Source organism: Solanum stenotomum, chromosome 12 (genome assembly GCF_019186545.1).
Source record: "Solanum stenotomum isolate F172 chromosome 12, ASM1918654v1, whole genome shotgun sequence".
Classification (NCBI taxonomy): domain Eukaryota; kingdom Viridiplantae; phylum Streptophyta; class Magnoliopsida; order Solanales; family Solanaceae; genus Solanum; species Solanum stenotomum.
In genome coordinates this window covers 21,662,337-21,680,824 of record NC_064293.1, presented here as the reverse complement: position 1 = coordinate 21,680,824, position 18,488 = coordinate 21,662,337, and the positions used below count along the sequence as shown (strand labels likewise).

General features: G+C 33.1%; 1 protein-coding gene and 1 non-coding gene across 2 annotated transcripts in view; one reads left to right on the top strand and one right to left on the bottom strand.

The window, feature by feature from the left end:
- Positions 1–18,488, top strand: part of LOC125847223 (uncharacterized) — a 923,078-nt gene that overhangs the window by 54,107 nt on the left and 850,483 nt on the right. The window lies entirely within an intron of this gene.
- Positions 7,750–7,866, bottom strand: LOC125849596 (U5 spliceosomal RNA). Its single transcript, XR_007444673.1, has one exon. It is a non-coding gene; the product is annotated as a U5 spliceosomal RNA (small nuclear RNA).

Below are 18,488 nucleotides of genomic sequence, written 5' to 3'. Positions count from 1 at the left end.
AAATGACTAGTTAAATATATACCAATGCTTCTTAATTTCTACATAGATATATGTAGTCCTATACAAAGTTAATGGGTGTCCGAGCATTAAATAATTAATTCTTAAAAACAAATACATTTATCGATATACGAGCTCTAAACCATTTAAATTCAAACTTGTATTATTCAGTGTTGCATCTTCTCTATTAGTTGCTTACTTTATAGTATGATAACACATCAAATATATAGTCTATTAAATAAATAATGTCTTTTTTTCCCTTTTAAATAAGACAAGAATGAGAGAAAATAAACTTTTGGTTGTTTCATCTACATGAATACTTAAGATTTTTATTCAGGTATAATTATTTCTCTACTAGCTTTTTGATAACTATACCAATCAATACTTATTAAATATTTACCTACAATATTATAAAGTAATTTTGTAAAAAAAAATGATACCGTCATAACATCCGTGTTAAAGGTTTTAAAACATCTTCCATGCATCCATTCATGATTTCCTATGCTACTTCTATAATTTTTTGTATCACCTAAATTGGATATATATGTTATTACACATCATGGATTGTCAAATCATGATGAGGAAAGTTGTGACGAACCATTTTCTCAGGTCATGATGGCACCTACTACATTCCACCAGTAGGTTAGCCTAACTCTTAGCCCGGAGCCATAAACAACGAGCTACCAAGCGGAAGCCAACAATAAAAAAAATCAAAAAGTTTATATCAAGTGAAGAAAGGATAATCAATAGAAAAAAATATATGAATCATCCCAAGTCCTGGCATCAGTCAATGGTTGAGCATCTAATCCAAAATAAGAGTACAAGGTTTCTACAAATACAAGATAAGCATACTATCTCTAAAGACAACATAAAGACTAAGCCTACCAAAAAATAGATGGAAACTGACAACTCCGAACGCTAGGATCTCTCCTAAGTCTCAGAAACTCTAAGTTGCTCCACACTACTCTAAATCAACGGCAATATCTCAAACTAAGATCTGCAGGGGGCAGAAATGTAGTATGATTACCAAAAATAGTACATAGTAGGCAACGACCGACTAAGATAAAAAGATAAAAAAAATCATAAACATCAAGTAATAAGGAATGCATAACCAAAGTAACTAAACAAGAATTATTAAAATAGATGGAAAAGAATGAATAGAAATAGGAAACAAGGGGTAAGAAGTCGAGTCAAGAACACACATGGATCGCATGCCAACAACCTTATCGCAAGAAACTATGATGCCAAGTCAACTACCCAATGTAAGGAGGACCCACAACCACAATTCTAAAGTCAAAACCTGTTGGGATATATACTATTAACCATATGTTAAGATGTAATATTTATTATAGAATAAATATTTATTTAGTTTTAATAGATCATAGATTCGTTTATGGTGTCTATTTACTTATATAGTAGATAGTTTAGTATATAGGGTATATGATTATACACATAGGATTAAATCATCGGTTCTTATAAGTATACATTTTTTTATTCACAATCTAAGATTGTAATTGGACATGCCATCGGTATGATTGTAGCACAAGATTATATATAATTTATCTTGATTATGGGAACAGTTATAGTTCCAACTTCTTGTGCTAGTGCATTTTGTATATATTGAACTGGATCGAGTAGAGATAGTTGCTTTAGAAAGACTGACAAAAAAATATTCTCTAAACTGTTAAATGTACTTATATTCTTAATCCTGATATAACTATTATGATCTGTATATATTAATTATCGTTTTGATTTTTTAAAAGGTGAGATTATGCGATGGGTCAATATGACTTGTAGATTGGATGATAATAATATATATTGGTGAAATAATAAGTTAGTTGATGGAATCCATGTATCAATATAGAGATTGATGATTTGCCTTTGTGAGAAGCTTATAAGTTTTCATCATGTCAAACCTCTTAAGTGGATTTATGAATCTAACACATGAAATAAGTTAAGAAGTTCTCTTAAGGAAATGAATCATTTAATTAAATTCGTATGTAATTTAATTTATTGGTTAGTATGTGTAATCTTAACATGGAGAATAACATTAAGTGTTTAATGGATAATTTTGAAATATAAATAGAGGAGTGTAATTATGAGTTTCTAGTGGAATTATTTGTAATTTATTATGGTAATAATAATTCAAATTAGTTATTTGGAATTAATTCAATAATAGGAAACCTCAATAATTAATTTTGTGGTCTCTGCAATGCCCATATATTACTAGAACTCAGAATCCTATTCTCTAGTTAAAAAGGAGAAATAAGCGTTATTTTCTAGTCCAAGTAAAAGAGGCATGAATTTTTTCTTCTCCTCCAGTAGGCTAAGTTAGAGCTTGACGTTAGGATTAGGGCCTTGAAAATGAATCCCCGTACCTTAAAATTTCATGTTTTAGATTTAAAATGTCAAGGCCTAAACCCCAAGGACCAACCATGGGTCCTTGATGAAAAGGCCTAGAAGGCTACCTGGTAGTGACCCACAAGGGCACCTACGCAAGTAGGTCCACCAACGCCCCATAGGTGGGGGTCGCGGGTCAAGACCCCCAAAACCAAGCTGCAGATCAGTCACCACGAACCTACAGGACGCTACGTGAGTCCACTCACAGACCGTGGGTCCTGGGTCGTAGGTGACACCTGAAAATGACTTTTGGCAGTTAAGGTTAAGGGCCTTTTTGTAATTTTCTTTTTATTTAATGGTTAAGTGGTGTCGTTATAGGCCTATTTTAAACAACTATATAAGTATTTTTCTCAACTAAAATAATCCATCAAAGATCATAATTCATAAATCCCCAAATCAAATCAAAAGCTCTCCCAAATCTTCTCTCTAGAAACCCCAAGAAGAAGAAGAAGAAGATCCGACTAGGGCTTGAAGAAGGAAGCTTTCTCACACAATTTTTGTGGATTTCTTCATCTAAGGTATGATAGCCTTTGATTCATGGTTAGCTTTCATCCATGAAGTCCTCAAACTCTCAATTTCAAAGTAGAAAAGTCTCCAAAACCTAGGGTTTTCACTCCAAGTCATGGATTCTTTCTAAAAATATTTTCAATGATTTAATTATCTTATATTATGATTGAATTGTTGTTTTATGATAAAATCTCCCATGAATCCATGAATTCCCCATAACCCTATTTATGACTTGTGATTTGGGTGAATTGTAGTAACTATGAAATTGTACTTGTAGTAGTTTAGTTAATTGAATCGTGTCACCATCTATATCTAATGTAGTAATTCTAGATTGATTGGTTGAATGTGATCTATAACCCTTGAAGGGAAAAACATGGGAATTAGCTATGTGTATGAGACTTTGTTTGTATACAATTAGATTGCTTTGAAAGTAAAGTGACTACATTAAATCTAATTGTTGTGTTGATTTGATGATTATCCTCATGTACACACTTAGGTATGAATATCATACAATGTGAAAGGTTTGTCACATATAGTGATTCTAAGGGTTGAAGACTAGTCTCCCCTAATGAATCTAGGAGCTTTAGCATGAGTTTGTTGGATTGAGTGTCAAGACATTCTTCCATAATTATCAATTTTAGGCAAGACTTAATATAAACTCAATGAGAATTATGCTTAGCACCGAGTGGATAGTGATATGATATGGATGCCCTCACGATAGTAGAGGTCGGGTTTCTAGGAACAATCTCTTGGGATTGAAGCTCTTACGTTAGTAGAGGTCGGGTTTTCTAGTAGCAATCCCTTTATCCCATAAACTATGTGCCCTCATAGGTCTTTTAGCTAGTGGATCCATCTAAGCTAATAGATGAGTTCTACCTTAGGCAAGTAGGACAACACATTTTCGGTGTGGAGTAGACACCGTATTTCATGATTAAGCTCTCATGGTCTGTGTCTGTTAAAGCTAATCCCACTATGATAATATGCACTAGAATTTGAGTTATGAACTATAGTTACTTAATAAGCTTTCCTTAGTGTGTATAGGAGTATGGGATCTTATTCATACATTGCACTAGGATGCTTTGAGGGTACTTATGGATTGTTTCCATTGTGATGTGATGATCAATATGTTGAATATGCTTGTATCTTATGCTTTTACAGTAATTTTCATAATGAACTCTAAACTTGGTAAAGTGCATACATTTCAAATAAAATGTCCATTTTAGCATGATTTCAAGGATATTTTATGCATGACTATCATACTTAGTGCATTTTTGTACTAACCCGTATTTCTTCTACATTTTTCTACAAAATGTAGGTTTCGGCGTTTGAGGTGATCTTCCTTCTTGTTCAAAACTTGGATTGATTATTCTCCAAAGCTTGTGATGAGTCCTCATGGATCCAAGGACGAGTGCTATCTTGTTGTTCTTTTCCTCTAATTGTATAAAACTTTTCAGATTTCTATTGTAAGGGTTGTGACCCTATTTTTGAGACTTCGATTGTAATAGATGGCTAAATGAGACTATGTCTAGACTTCTGCTTTGCTTTTATGAAAATTTAAGACTTGAAAAAATGTGTTTTTATTCTTTATTGTTCTTTACTTATGTGATGATATGCTAAGTGGCTTACATAGCGCCTTTAGGGGTGTTATGTGCCATGTTACGTCTAGGGGGTACCCTTCGATCGTGACAATAGGAAAGAACAAAATATAGTCAAACAATAACCTTCCCGAACCCCATAAGCCCGGAAGATACAAACGACAAACATAACCGAACTGGTCCTCATAAACCAGAGGGTACAAACAACTATATTGGTGATAAGAAATACATGTGAATCCAGGGTGAGCAGCCGAACAATCACTAACCATCTAAAACTCTAACCAGAGGTAACAACCTTGAACCGCAAAGCATCAGGTTCGGATTGGGAAACGGCCTTGAACCATCAACATAAGCCTCGGACTAGAAATAATGGCCTCAAACTTGAAGAAACAGCCTCGAACCATGAATTACCAATAATGGGCCCGCATACCCAGTCAGTACACTCCTAGGGGAACTAGCAAGACCAAAAGCATGCATAAAAGGGCATCGACACACTGATTATTTCAGTAAAAACTGAGTGAATCCCCAATGCCTCTAATATCTCAAGTATAAAAAGCAAGCAACACCTCCCTGACGCGTCGAATCTCAAAAATCAATAAGTAAAGTGATCCAGGTGGTACAATTCGCTTTAAAAATAGTTTAGAATAAAAACTGAGTAAAACAGTATCTTATCATGAATGATAAATATGTCAATGCATGGGCTGGGATTGTACCACAAAATCTGTGAAAATGCTTAAACAATGCAATGCATGACATCACCAGCATTCAAACAAGGCAAAAATAAATCAAATAATTATACCGCCGATGGAACCACACTACCAAGGTAGAGAGTACTAACCTGGAATCCAATAGTTCATCACCTACGGTCTCGAGCCCAACAGTATAATTTTAAGCTCAATAAGGATACAAGATGCCCATCACTAATCAACAAGCAAAGGGATCAAGAAAGATTTCAAATGAATAAAAGGGGAGCAAACTCAAGGGATGACACTCTACCCCAATCACACCGCTCCAATCCTAGACTGAGCACAGGTGGGACCAACCCATGGCTATGACGAGCCACTAAGGTCACAAGCATCATCGCAAAGAGACCGCAAAAACAAGTCCTAATGGGAGCAAACTATAACTATGAGGCGATAAAACACAACCTAAAACACCTAATGTCCAGTCTAGTCCAAGGCAACCACGACTCACTTCTAAAGAGGATACGAAAGATCATCTACACCACAAGCGATGCCACAACCTAAACTAAAGATTATAATACCTACAATAAGCCCAAGGCTCCTACAACATTAAGAAAGGATGGAATAACAAGATAAAAAAACCAAATACCCAGAAAATACCATCCAAAATTACATGAAATTTATACTATGCATTATCTAAAAAGTTTAATCAAGAAAATAGACCGAAGCCTACCTCAAAGCTGAAACAAAACCGCTCCAAACCTACCACACATGAGCTATCCACATTCGAAATTCCACAGTCCACATCCATACTATCAAATTATCTATCACATCATCATTATAGACGCTTTGACACTAAAATCACAACAATTGAAAATGGACCCAAAATGGAGTCAAAATGGGAATGTGGGACCCACAATAGGAATTCTGAAATTCACTCTGTCAAAAGATTCTAAATAGCCCAAGGAGCTTGTGCCTCGAAAATAGGCACAATTTAAGCCTGAAAATGGTCTAAACAGTCCATGCAACAATACACTAGAAAAATACCATTAAAGGACTTGGGCATCCCCTTCCGGAAAGAAATTACCTATATACGCCGACTTCCACGTTCCTACATGTAGCCTTACTAGTTTCAGACGAAACGCAACTTGAATCACCCAAAACAGAGCTTCCTAACTTGAGATATCGAAGTTTTAAAATGAGGGCTGAATACACCCAGATTTTTCTATTTTTCAAAGTCTCTGAACGGACCCTCGAAATTCGTTCGGGGTCCGTTAAAATAAAATAGATATTCTATCCCATTAAATTCAACATTCCGAATTCAATGGAACCATCGAAACTTACATCCGAGGTCAATTTTCAGAAAAGTGGGTCCCACACTCAAGTTCTATTTTGAGCTTAAAATCACAAGAAGGCTCAAAATGAAACTGAAAGCCTAGGGAACCACAGAAGGGGTCATTCTAGACCAAACTCGACATTTCAGAGCTAACCGCACTAAAGAAATTCTCACAAGAGTAAGTTTACCAAGAATGTTGACAAGTCAACCCTTACCTTAAACTTCAAATTTAAAATGCCTAACGACACAAACTCGCATTTGAATTATCGGGGTCCAAGCCAACCATGCCCCTAGCCTAAAATGGTCCTTCCAGAGCTGATAAAACCGTCAGAATTTTATTCTAAGGCTGTCTACCTGAACTTTTGACTAAAGTCAAACGTTCACGTATCAAAGGCTCCAAAATACGAAAACTTGTGCAAAATCAAAATGAACAACCCGACGACTAAATCGTTAGTCCCAGCAAGTCATAAATGACTTGTTGTCACTACATGAAAGCTCTTACTGCTGAAAAGATCAGAAATTGAAGAAAATGACCTAAAGGGTCATTATAAATAAAAGTAGCATGATCAGAGTCAAAGTGTATCTTAAAGCATCTGACTTCATAGAAGAAGATCCCATGGCAGTTCGAAAGATAATGTTGCAAGGTTTTGTAAACTCTGTAAATGAACATCTTTTCATGAAGCTTATGCTAGCTCGTTGTCCTTCACTTGTAGAGGTGAATGTTATGTCATCTTGTTCTTCATTTTAGATTTTATGAAGTTTCCTCAAGCTGTACTACATGTCAATATAGAACTTAAATAGTTAAGATTTCTATTCTAGCACCTACATTATCATCTTGTTAATTATTTTGTCGATGAATATTTGTTCCAATCAAATTTATTGCTAAATGTTAATATAGAACCATCCACACTATGTGCTAGGATGCTGAGTATATTAATTGTTATTGCTTAGAGATGATAATGGGACTGTGCCGTGTGGATTGAGCTTTAATTTAGCCCGTAATAATTTCAAGGCACCCCACATAACAAATTTTTGTGCTATTAACCCTCCCCGCTTTATGTTTTCAACCCTTTTGTTACCTTGCTAATATAGATTCAATTTCATAACTTTTATAAATGTTGGCTTTATATTACTTTAGCAAATAGTTCAATGCTACTCTAAAACAAAAAATATATATATAAAAAATTTGATTAAGAACAACCCACAAACTTTTGTTAATTTGAATTGTTGGGATCTTCAGTTAAGAAAATCCCTCCAAAAATTGGTGTATACCATTAATTGCAACGTGCACAAGATATTATTTAGTAAAAGGCGAAAGTCTAGTTCGCTATGTGCTCACCGCGTGGCTGCGTGATTTTCCTTGACTAACACGAGCTCCTTATCTACTAGCTTTTTGCTTTCTCACTCACATTACGATGTGGTACTCTTATCAACCACACTTACATGTGTACCTTTGTTGGGCCCAATACTTTTGTTTGAGGGTTCATTGGCCATTTACTTAGAGAAGCTAGCTTATTCGCAACTTGATTAGCTTCTCTAAAACAGTGTCTAACGATAGTTCTAGTTACAATCGCGCTAATATTCTTGATGGTTTCTTTGATCCTCCAAGGAGTATCCCAATTGTTAAATACAAAATTAAACCAATTGAGTCATGATCATAATTTAGTCATTGTCTAAAAACCAATTGAGTCATGATCAGATTTTAGTCATTGTCTAAAAACCAATTGAGGCCAAATAAGAAAGAAATTTGCTTCAGCTTCAATTCCTATTTTTTCGGTCTAGAGGAATAGAATAGGTCATGAGGAGTTAGCCCTCATCATTTCTAATTACGTCTCCATCCTCAATGGTTTCCACAAAAACAACCATCACTAAGCAAAGACGAATCCATGATTTGAGATTTATGGATTTTTAATTTAGAACAACAATCTCAAATTAATATATAATATTGCCCCGTCTCATATTAGTTGATCATTATACTAAAAATAGTTGTCTCGTATTAGTTGTCCACCTTACTAAATCAAGAAAGCATTAATTAATTTTTTTTTTCTATATTACCCTTGCAATTAATTATTTTTGAAAGTTTTTACATTTGTTTTTATAAAATTCTTTGATTGAAATAGTGGTCCAAATGCTTAAATTCCACTTTATTTAAATGCTAGGATCTCATTATATCGTTAGCAATTTTTTTTATTAAACGTCTCCTTTAGTTTATCAAGGGATATATATATACTGCTAATCCTTCAAGTTCCAACCCTAGGATTGTTTCTAACTTGCTTCGTTTGCTCCACTCCATTGTGGTGGGTGTTTCGATCGATTTTCAAATCAAGTTTAAAAATATTCATAACTTCGGTGAAAATTTATTTTATTTTAAATTAATAGAATCACTACTTAATTTTTGGGAAATTATTAAATCATTTTTAAAAAGACGATTTTGGTAAAAAAAAAATGTAATTTAGATTTAGAGTAGGATGAGGATTCATTGTTGGGAAAATATATTTGTTGTTGGTCAGCATTTTAATATTAATATTTTGTATTTTAATTTGCTAAAACTTTGGAGTCATAGTATTCAGTGGCGGATCCAGGATTTAGAGTTCGTGAGTGTCAAATAGACTTATCGATTAAATTAATTTTATATTTGATTAAATTATTCGTCTTTTCGATATATATCATAAATCAATCAATAAAATATAAATAATAAGATATTACAAACCCACACTCCACACTAAAAGCATGAAGTTAACAAATTTAAAACTTTCAATAATATTACTAATATTATAAATATTCATCATTCATTTACAATTGTCCTCAACGAGTTTTCATATTCTGAAAACGATCAATAATAACATCATTACTAACATTTATAAATACATCACGCTCTATGTAATACACTAGACAATCATTTAAATATTGATTGCCAATACTATTCCGCACTTCATTTTTTATGGGCTTCATTGACGAAAATGCTCTCTCCACATTTGCCGTAGCAACAGGTAAAATCAAAGTCAACTTTACAAGTAAATAAACAAGTGAAAAGTCAAAGGAGTAATAATGTAATTAATTTAATTTAAGTCAATAACAATTATAAATAAAATAATGTGCCAGCTGTTTTTCCTTAAAAAAAAAAAACGTGCTTNAATAAGATATTACAAACCCACACTCCACACTAAAAGCATGAAGTTAACAAATTTAAAACTTTCAATAATATTACTAATATTATAAATATTCATCATTCATTTACAATTGTCCTCAATGAGTTTTCATATTTTGAAAACGATCAATAATAACATCATTACTAACATTTATAAATACATCACGCTCTATGTAATACACTAGACAATCATTTAAATATTGATTGCCAATACTATTCCGCACTTCATTTTTTATGTGCTTCATTGACGAAAATGCTCTCTCCACATTTGCCGTAGCAATAGGTAAAATCAAAGTCAACTTTACAAGTAAATAAACAAGTGAAAAGTCAAAGGAGTAATAATGTAATTAATTTAATTTAAGTCAATAACAATTATAAATAAAATAAAATAATGTGCCAGCTGTTTTTCCTTAAAAAAAAAAACGTGCTAGGAGCCTTTTTTTTTTCTTAAAAAATGTCTACAACAAATTTCTCAAAAAAATAGGTACAAATGGGGTTCAAACCCGCAACATCAACCTTCTAAAGTTGCCCTCCTACCGTGGCACCACATGCTAGTTTTGTTCTCTGAGTGGCACGCTTTATATTTATATAAATATTATATATATGTACCTATGTATATATAGAGTTTCCGTTGAAGTTCGGGGGTGGCATGGCACCCCCACACCCCTTCATAGATCCGCCCCTGATAGTATTGTCTTTGCTGTAAGTTATCCGTTGGTTGACTTCTCATATATGTTACAGAAGTTGGGTGTAATGGCAATTACTTTGCCGTTGGAACATTAAGTTTGAGCATTACTCCATTTTGGAGTTACTGCATCTCATTCTTGGTTGCATGCCACCAACGGTTGGCTTTTACTATTCAGCCAGGAGAGGTTTCTTGTCCATTAAAACTTTTGTAACCTCTAGTATATGATTCATTCTTTATTCCCCCATTATACCTTGTAACCTATGTAACTCCTAAGACCATTATCTTCACTATTTACTATCCCATTATCTTCCTATTTATTCTTAGGAAGACTTCTTCTACTATAAATAGTGGTGGTCTTCATTTGGTTAGTCACACACAATACATAAGATAAGATATAGAGAGGAAAAAAGTTAGTCTAAAAAGAGAGTTCTTATTAGTTGAAGGGATGTGTTTTTTTTGTAGAGCTTTGAACTCAACTCTTGTCCAGAGTTGTTGAATTATATTTTGTGATTAGGTTGTTGTATCCTGGAGGTGACAAGTCAAGAGGACTACTGCTGGACCGGTGAAAACATTTGTTGTAGTGAGCTTGAATCTCCTTAAAGAGAGCGAGATATCTGAAGAGATTTTATTTCTTCATTTTATTTTCAATTGTAATCTTGTAATTTTGTTACCTTGTAAGATTTTCACTAACAAAATTAAGGAGAATCATGATGGCTACAATTGAAAAAACCGCGGATGTCAAGATGGGAGCCCTTAACAAGCCATTTCGGTTCAATGATAACCATTTCAAAAGATGGAAGGATAAAGTACTTTTCTACTTAAGTCTTCTCAATGTTTCTTATGTGTTAACTGAGAAGAATCCTAATAAAGTTGATGACACCTCCATGGATGATAATAAACTTATTTCTCAGAATGAGAAAGTGGAAAAGTACGATGGTGAAGAGGAAAGGGACGACCAAGATGCACTTTTACAAAAAGAAGAGAGCAGCATCACAACGAAGGTAAATTTAATTACTTCAAACAATGCGACTCTTGAAACTCACAAAAATACTTCTTTGAAGCCTAAGAAGAAAAAATTTAAAAAAATAATAGTAGACCTCCCAAGAAAAATAATGGTGAAAATAACCAAGCACAAAATCAACAAGTTCAAGATAAGGGATTGTGCTTTGTTTGTGGCAAGAGTGGGCATATTGCTCGATTTTGCAGATTCCAGAAACGTGGTCCTAACCCTCAGGCAAACGTTACTGAAGAACCTTTTGTGGCAGTGATTACCGACATAAACATGGTTGAAAGTATTGATGGATGGTGGGTTGATTCTGGTGCAAACCGTTATGTATGTTATGACAAAGATTGGTTTAAAAAATATACTCATTTTGAGGAGCCCAAAACCATCATGTTTGGTGATTCTCACAAAACTCAAGTCCTTGGAACGGGAGATGTCGAATTATGTTTTACTTCTGGAAGAGTATTAACTTTGAAAGATGTACTCTATATTCCTTGCATGAGAAAAAATTTTATGTCTAGTTTTCTTTTTAATAAAGCAGGCTTTAAACAAATTATTGAATCTGATTAATATATAATTGTGAAGAAGGATATTTTTGTGGGAAAAAGGTATGCTTGTGATGGGATGTTCAAATTGAATGTAGAAGTGAATAAATCTTCTACTTCTGTTTATATGTTTTCTTGTACTAATTTTTGGCATGCTCGTTTGAGTCATATTAATGATCGTTATGTTGGACTCATGAGTAATTTAGGATTAATCCCAATAGTTAAAAAGAATTTTGAAAATATGTGAGGCTTGTAGTAAAGCCAAAATCACTAAAAGGCCTCATTTTCAAGTTGAAAGAAAAATTGATTTGTTAGAATTAGTTCATACTGATATTTGTGAGATTGGTGGAATTTTAACTCGTGGAGGTAATAGATATTTTATCACTTTCATTGATACTTTTTCTAAGTTTACATATGTTTACTTGATGAAAAATAAAAGTGATGCTTTTGAAAATTTCAAAACTTATCTCCATGAGGTTGAAAATCAGTTTGGAAGAAAAATAAAAAGAATTAGAAGTGATAGAGGTTGTGAATATGAGTCAAATGAGTTTAATTCTTTTGTTAGATCATTGGAAATAATTCATGAAACTACTCCTCCCTATTATCCTTCATCTAATGGTGTAGTGGAAATGAAAAATAGAACTTTGGTTGAATTGACTAATGTCATGCTTATTGAGTCACATGCACCTTTAAATTTTTGGGGTGAAGCTATTTTAACTGCTTGTTATGTGTTGTATCGTGTGCCTCATAAAAAGTCAAAACTAACACCTTTTGAATTGTGGAAAGGTTACAAGCCAAGTTTAGGATATCTAAGAGTTTGGGGTTGTCTAGCCTTTGTGAGGCTAATGGATCCCAAGATTACAAAATTGGGTAAGAAAGTTACTACCTGTGCTTTTCTTGGTTATACTTCAAATAGTAGAGCCTATAGATTTTTTAATCTTGAAGATAATATTGTGATAGAATCGGGTGATGCTATTTTTCATGAAAATAAGTTTTCTTTTGATTCTAAAAATAGTGGGGGTCAAAGGATTGATCAAAATATTTTGTCACTACCTAGTTCTTCTACTTCTACTTTGAAAAATAAAGAAGTCAATGATTTTGAGTTAAGAAGAAGTAAAAGAGCTAGAGTAGAAAAGGATTTTGGTCCTGATTATTATGTGTTTAATGTTGGAGATGACCCTCTAACTTTAAAAGAAGCTTTATCTTCACATGACTCCATCTTTTGGAAAGAGGCTGTAAATGATGAAATGAAATCACAAATTTCTAATAAAACTTGATAGTTAGTTGATTTACCACCGGATTGTAAAACAATTGATTGTAAATGGGTCTTAAGAAAGAAGTTGAAACCGGATGGATCTATTGATAAATATAAGGCTAGACTAGTTGCAAAAGGTTTTAAACAACTAGAAGGCCTAGAATTTTTTGATACTTTTTCTCCGGTAACTAGAATTACATCTATAAGACTTTTAATTGCTATAGCAACAATTTTTGATTTGCAAATTCATCAAATGGATGTAAAAACAACTTTTTTAAATGGAGATCTAAATGAGAAAATTTATATGGAACAACCCAAGTCTTTTGTTGAAGCAAGCCAAGAAAGCAGAGTATGTAAACTTACTAAATCCCTGTATGGCTTGAAACAGGCACCAAAGCAATGACATGAAAAGTTTGATTCCTGCATGATTGGAAATGGTTTTAATACAAATGAGTGTGATAAGTGCATATAACACAAGTCTTGGAATAATTCACATGTGATTATTTGCCTATATGTTGATGATTTATTGATTTTTGCCTCTAACATGAGTGTTATTGATGAAGCTAAAAATATTCTTAGAAGCCATTTTGATATGAAAGATCTTGGTGAGGTAAATTTTATTCTTGGAATAAAAATAACAAGAACATGAGATGGAATTTTTCCTGACCAGTTACATTATGTTGGGAAAATTTTGAAAAAATAGAACTTTCTTGATTGCAAGCATGTTGCTACTCCTTTTGATTCAAGTGTTCACTTATTTCCTATTGAAAGTGAAGATGATGTAATAGATCAAAAAGGAATATGCTAGTATAAACAAAAGTTTGAGATATGTGACTGATTGCTAGGCCTGATATTGCATATGCAGTAGGAGTACTTGACAGGTTTACAAGCAAGCCAGGTAATGAACATTGACATGCTATAACAAGAGTTATGAGATTTTAATTAGAGAAAAAAATTGTGGTTTGTTCTATAAAAAATATCATGATGTACTTAAAGGCTTTTGTGATGTAGATTGGAACACCTTATCAGGTGATTCATGTTCTACCACTGGTTATGTCTTTACTTTAGGTGGTGGTGCTATTTGTTGGAGATCAAAAAAGGAAACTATAATTGCTAACTCTACCATGGAGGCTGAACTAATAGTTTTAGCTTCAACTAGTGAGGAAGCGAATTGGTTAAGAGATTTATTGTTTCAAATACCTTATTTTGAAAATCCATTTCTCCTATTTTAATTCATTGTGATACCACTGCTGCAATTGGTCGAGTTCAAAACCATTATTACAACGGTAAATCCAGACCTATAAGGAGGAAACACAGTAATGTAAGATTGTATTTGACAAGTGGTACCATTAATGTTGATTATGTCAAATCTTGTGATAATCTTGCAAATCTTCTTACTAAGGCCTTAACAAGAGAAGATTTGGAGCACATCGAGGGGGATGGGATTGAAGCCTACAAATCTTTGAGTCATATATGAGGAAACCCAACCTGGGGACTAGAGATCCTATAACCAGGTTCAAAGGGAAAAACTAATCATATGATGACTTGTTGTGAAAAAAAATGCACTATTTTGTATTCCCTCCCTATGATGTGAGGGCATTGTTTCCTGTAGTGATTTATGAAGGTTGAGTAGATAAAACTCTTAATGAATATCTGTAGCCTTTATGGGTGGAGTGTTAAGCTTACATACAGGAGCACTCTCGNAAAAACTAATCATATGATGACTTGTTGTGAAAAAAAATGCACTATTTTGTATTCCCTCCCTATGATGTGAGGGCATTGTTTCCTGTAGTGATTTGTGAAGGTTGAGTAGATAAAACTCTTAATGAATATCTGTAGCCTTTACGGGTGGAGTGTTAAGCTTACATACAGGAGCACTCTCGATAGATTTCACTTATGTGATATGTGGAAGTAGGTCGCTTCCTATGAGAATTGGACATATTCTCAAATGTACTCATGAAATCGGGATAGCACAAGGCCATAACGTGCTGGCAGTTCATGTCAACACCTTGATTATTCTGTGTGGATAGTGATATTTTATTTCCCTCAAGCAGTCATAGTTCAAGTCTGAGACCACTACGACTCTGAAGTAAAAGTTATTGTTTCACCAAGTGGAGGTTCAATGCAAAGCACACCTTCGTTATGCATAGTAGTCTTCCTTCAACTGATATACTCTTTTGTCAAATATTAAAATGAGTGGGAGATTATTGGTCAGCATTTTAATATTAATATTTTGTATGTTAATTTGCTAATACTTTGGAGTCATAGTATTGCCTTCGCTGTAAGTTATCCGTTGGCTGACTTCTCATATATGTTACAGAAGTTGGGTGTAATTGGCAATTACTTTGCCGTTGGAACATTAAGTTTGAGCATTACTCCATTTTGGAGTTACTGCATATGTGCACTCATTCTTTGTTGCATGTCACCAACGGTTGGCTTTGACTATTCAGCCAAGAGAGGTTTCATTGTCCATTAAAACTTTTGTAACCTCTCATTTATGATTTATTCTTTATTTTCCCATTATACTTTGTAACCTATGTAACTCTTAAGGCCATTATCTTCACTATTTACTACCCCATTATCTTCCTACTTATTCTTAGGAATACTTCTTCTACTATAAATAGTGGTGGTCTTCATTTGGTTAGTCATACACAATACATAAGAAAAGATTTAGAGAGGAAAAAAGTTAGTAAAAAAAGAGCGTTCTTATTAGTTGAAAGGAGGTGTTCTTTTTGTGGAGCTTTGAACTAAACTCTTATCCAGAGTTGTTGAGTTATATTTTGTGATTAGACTGTTGTATCCTGTAGGGGACAAGTCAAGAGGACTACTGCTGGACCAGTGAAACATTTGCTGCAGTGGGCTTGAATCTCCTTAAAGAGAGCGAGATATCCGTACCTCAGCCTTGAAGAGATTTTATTTCTTCATTTTATTTTCAATTGTAATCTTGTAATTTTGTTATCTTGTAAGTTTTTCACTAACATTGTTATCTTAAAAAGATGAAAATCCTTTTCTTCCGCTAAATCCTACCACTAAAGTTAGCTGATCTCTTTTTGACCAAAATGAATTGTCAATTGCTCGGTTTACTTGTAAAGATTCTTTGTTAGTTTCTGGCTCCTAGCCTTATTACTAAAAGAACTTGTTGAATCCTGTGGATACACCTATACCGGGTGAAATATCTTTAAGGACATTATCTGACACGCCTCAACTGCCACATTATAAAACAAAAAATGTTGCATTAACAAACGAATATTGCGACGGTTTTATGTTATATATTGCGGCGTTTTTCAAAAACCCATCGTAATAAAATTGTGATAGGCGGGATTGCAGCATTTTGGGAAAACATCGTAAAAGTGGATTGTGGCGGTTTGAAGCCGCCGTATTACGTGCTAAGAACCACCGCAATACGCTATATTTTTTTTGTAGTGAAGCTTTGGTGTAATCCATACACATATTCGTGAAAAATGTATTTTTTGTAAGATACTCAAAAAGATGATCCCAATACACAGTGCAATGTAAGAAATTTGCAGAAGGTAACGTTGCTTTCTGACGTGCTTTATTGAATAGGTTGTAGCCAATGTTATATACAAATCCCTAAACATCGCTAACAAAAACAACCATTGTATATAAGGTAATCATCTCCTAAATATATACACCTCGCAAAGTATTTCACCCATACGTTCCTACTAAGTCTCTTAATAAACAAGAAGTCTTTAGGAGATTGAACAAGTTTTTATATATCAACATTTTCCGTTAATAAACCAACTGCATTTGGATCAAAAGTATAATTGAAAGGGTATATTTAGATCAAAAGTATAACAAATAATACACATAAAATTATTTTTGATCGTATAAGGGTATATTTGACCATTTTTTCATTTTTCAAAAAATATTTTTTTCTCATACCATATATTTCAGGACTTCTAAATTAAAATTTTTTTTTTCTTACCATATATTTTAAGATTTCTTAATTATTGATTCTCTTAATATCCCTTACTATATATATTAGGACTCCTTAATTTTATTAATGATTCTAATACTACCTCTTAACATATATGTTCCTCTCATATTAGAACGCCTTAATTTTTCAAATCTATTTTCTCTTACGATTATTTTTTAAAAAAATATTGATAATTGTGCATTTGCACTCACATAGCTTAGTTTCAAATCCTTTTTAACAATCACATAGGTATTTTGACCAATTTAGGAGTTAGAAATCAATCTTACTCTATATATGTACTAGGTAATTCTTCGAACTTATATTAAATTTTGAAGTAAACCATACTAAATGAGATCAGCTTATAATAATAGAAATATTTATTAAAGGAAATTAGTTCTTCTTCATACCAAATCAAATTTTGGGATCCTATTTAATTCTCATATTTGAAATCCATAAATAAGAATTATGAGGTAAGACTTTTATATGCATTTCTCTCTTTCACAATGTATGTTAGGTCTTCCTTTTCTTTTCCATTTTTGATTTTTTCCTTTTATATAGAATTGATTCAGTTTATGAATTATCTTTTATTTTTCTCCTTTTATGGATAGTATTTTGGAAGTGTTGAATATTGTGTATAACATTAGTTATTAAGGCTTAGAGGAATTTGAGTCAATATAATGTTTTAATATACAATTCTCCTTTAGTCCTTTCAGGCAGTGGCCGTTTAGTCCATGGTCCATTGGATGGTCGGTGCAAGCCCAGAAATTGGAACACATGCATGTCAAATAAGGTCCTCACTCAGCTCTCAGGCTGTCTGGGAATAGCTCCACCAGACATAGAAGAAAGGAGTGTAGGATTGGTAAGCTTTGCCGGAAAGTTATCTAGTTAAGATTTTTGTTTTTAATTTATGTATGTTATAAAAGAAAGTAAAGATATATTTATAGTGATCGATTTAAGTTTATGTCTGTAAGGATGTGTAGTGTTGTACATATGTTTTTCTCATCTTTTTCTCTTTTTAGGGTTATACTTTAATTTTTAGATATCGTGAGTATAAAGTAACCAAAAAATTGGAAATTTTTCATACTTCATAAGTTTTGAGGAGTTCAAATGAAAATATTATGTTTTGGAGACCTTTTTTTAAGGAATGGGATATCTGAATATAATATATATTTGAATGTTAAAATATTATATTGAGATTTGATTAATGAATAATTAAGAAAATATTTTTATCAAGGGATTAGTTTTGGAGAGTTCAAACGACTTCTCACCTTCAACTTTAAAATTGTAAGTTTGAGTTATTAAGAAAGCAAAAAGTGGTGGAAACTTCTAGAGAGGACAAAAAAAAAAGAATATAAAGTTTTACTAGCTTCTAAAAGCGTCAATAAATTTCAACA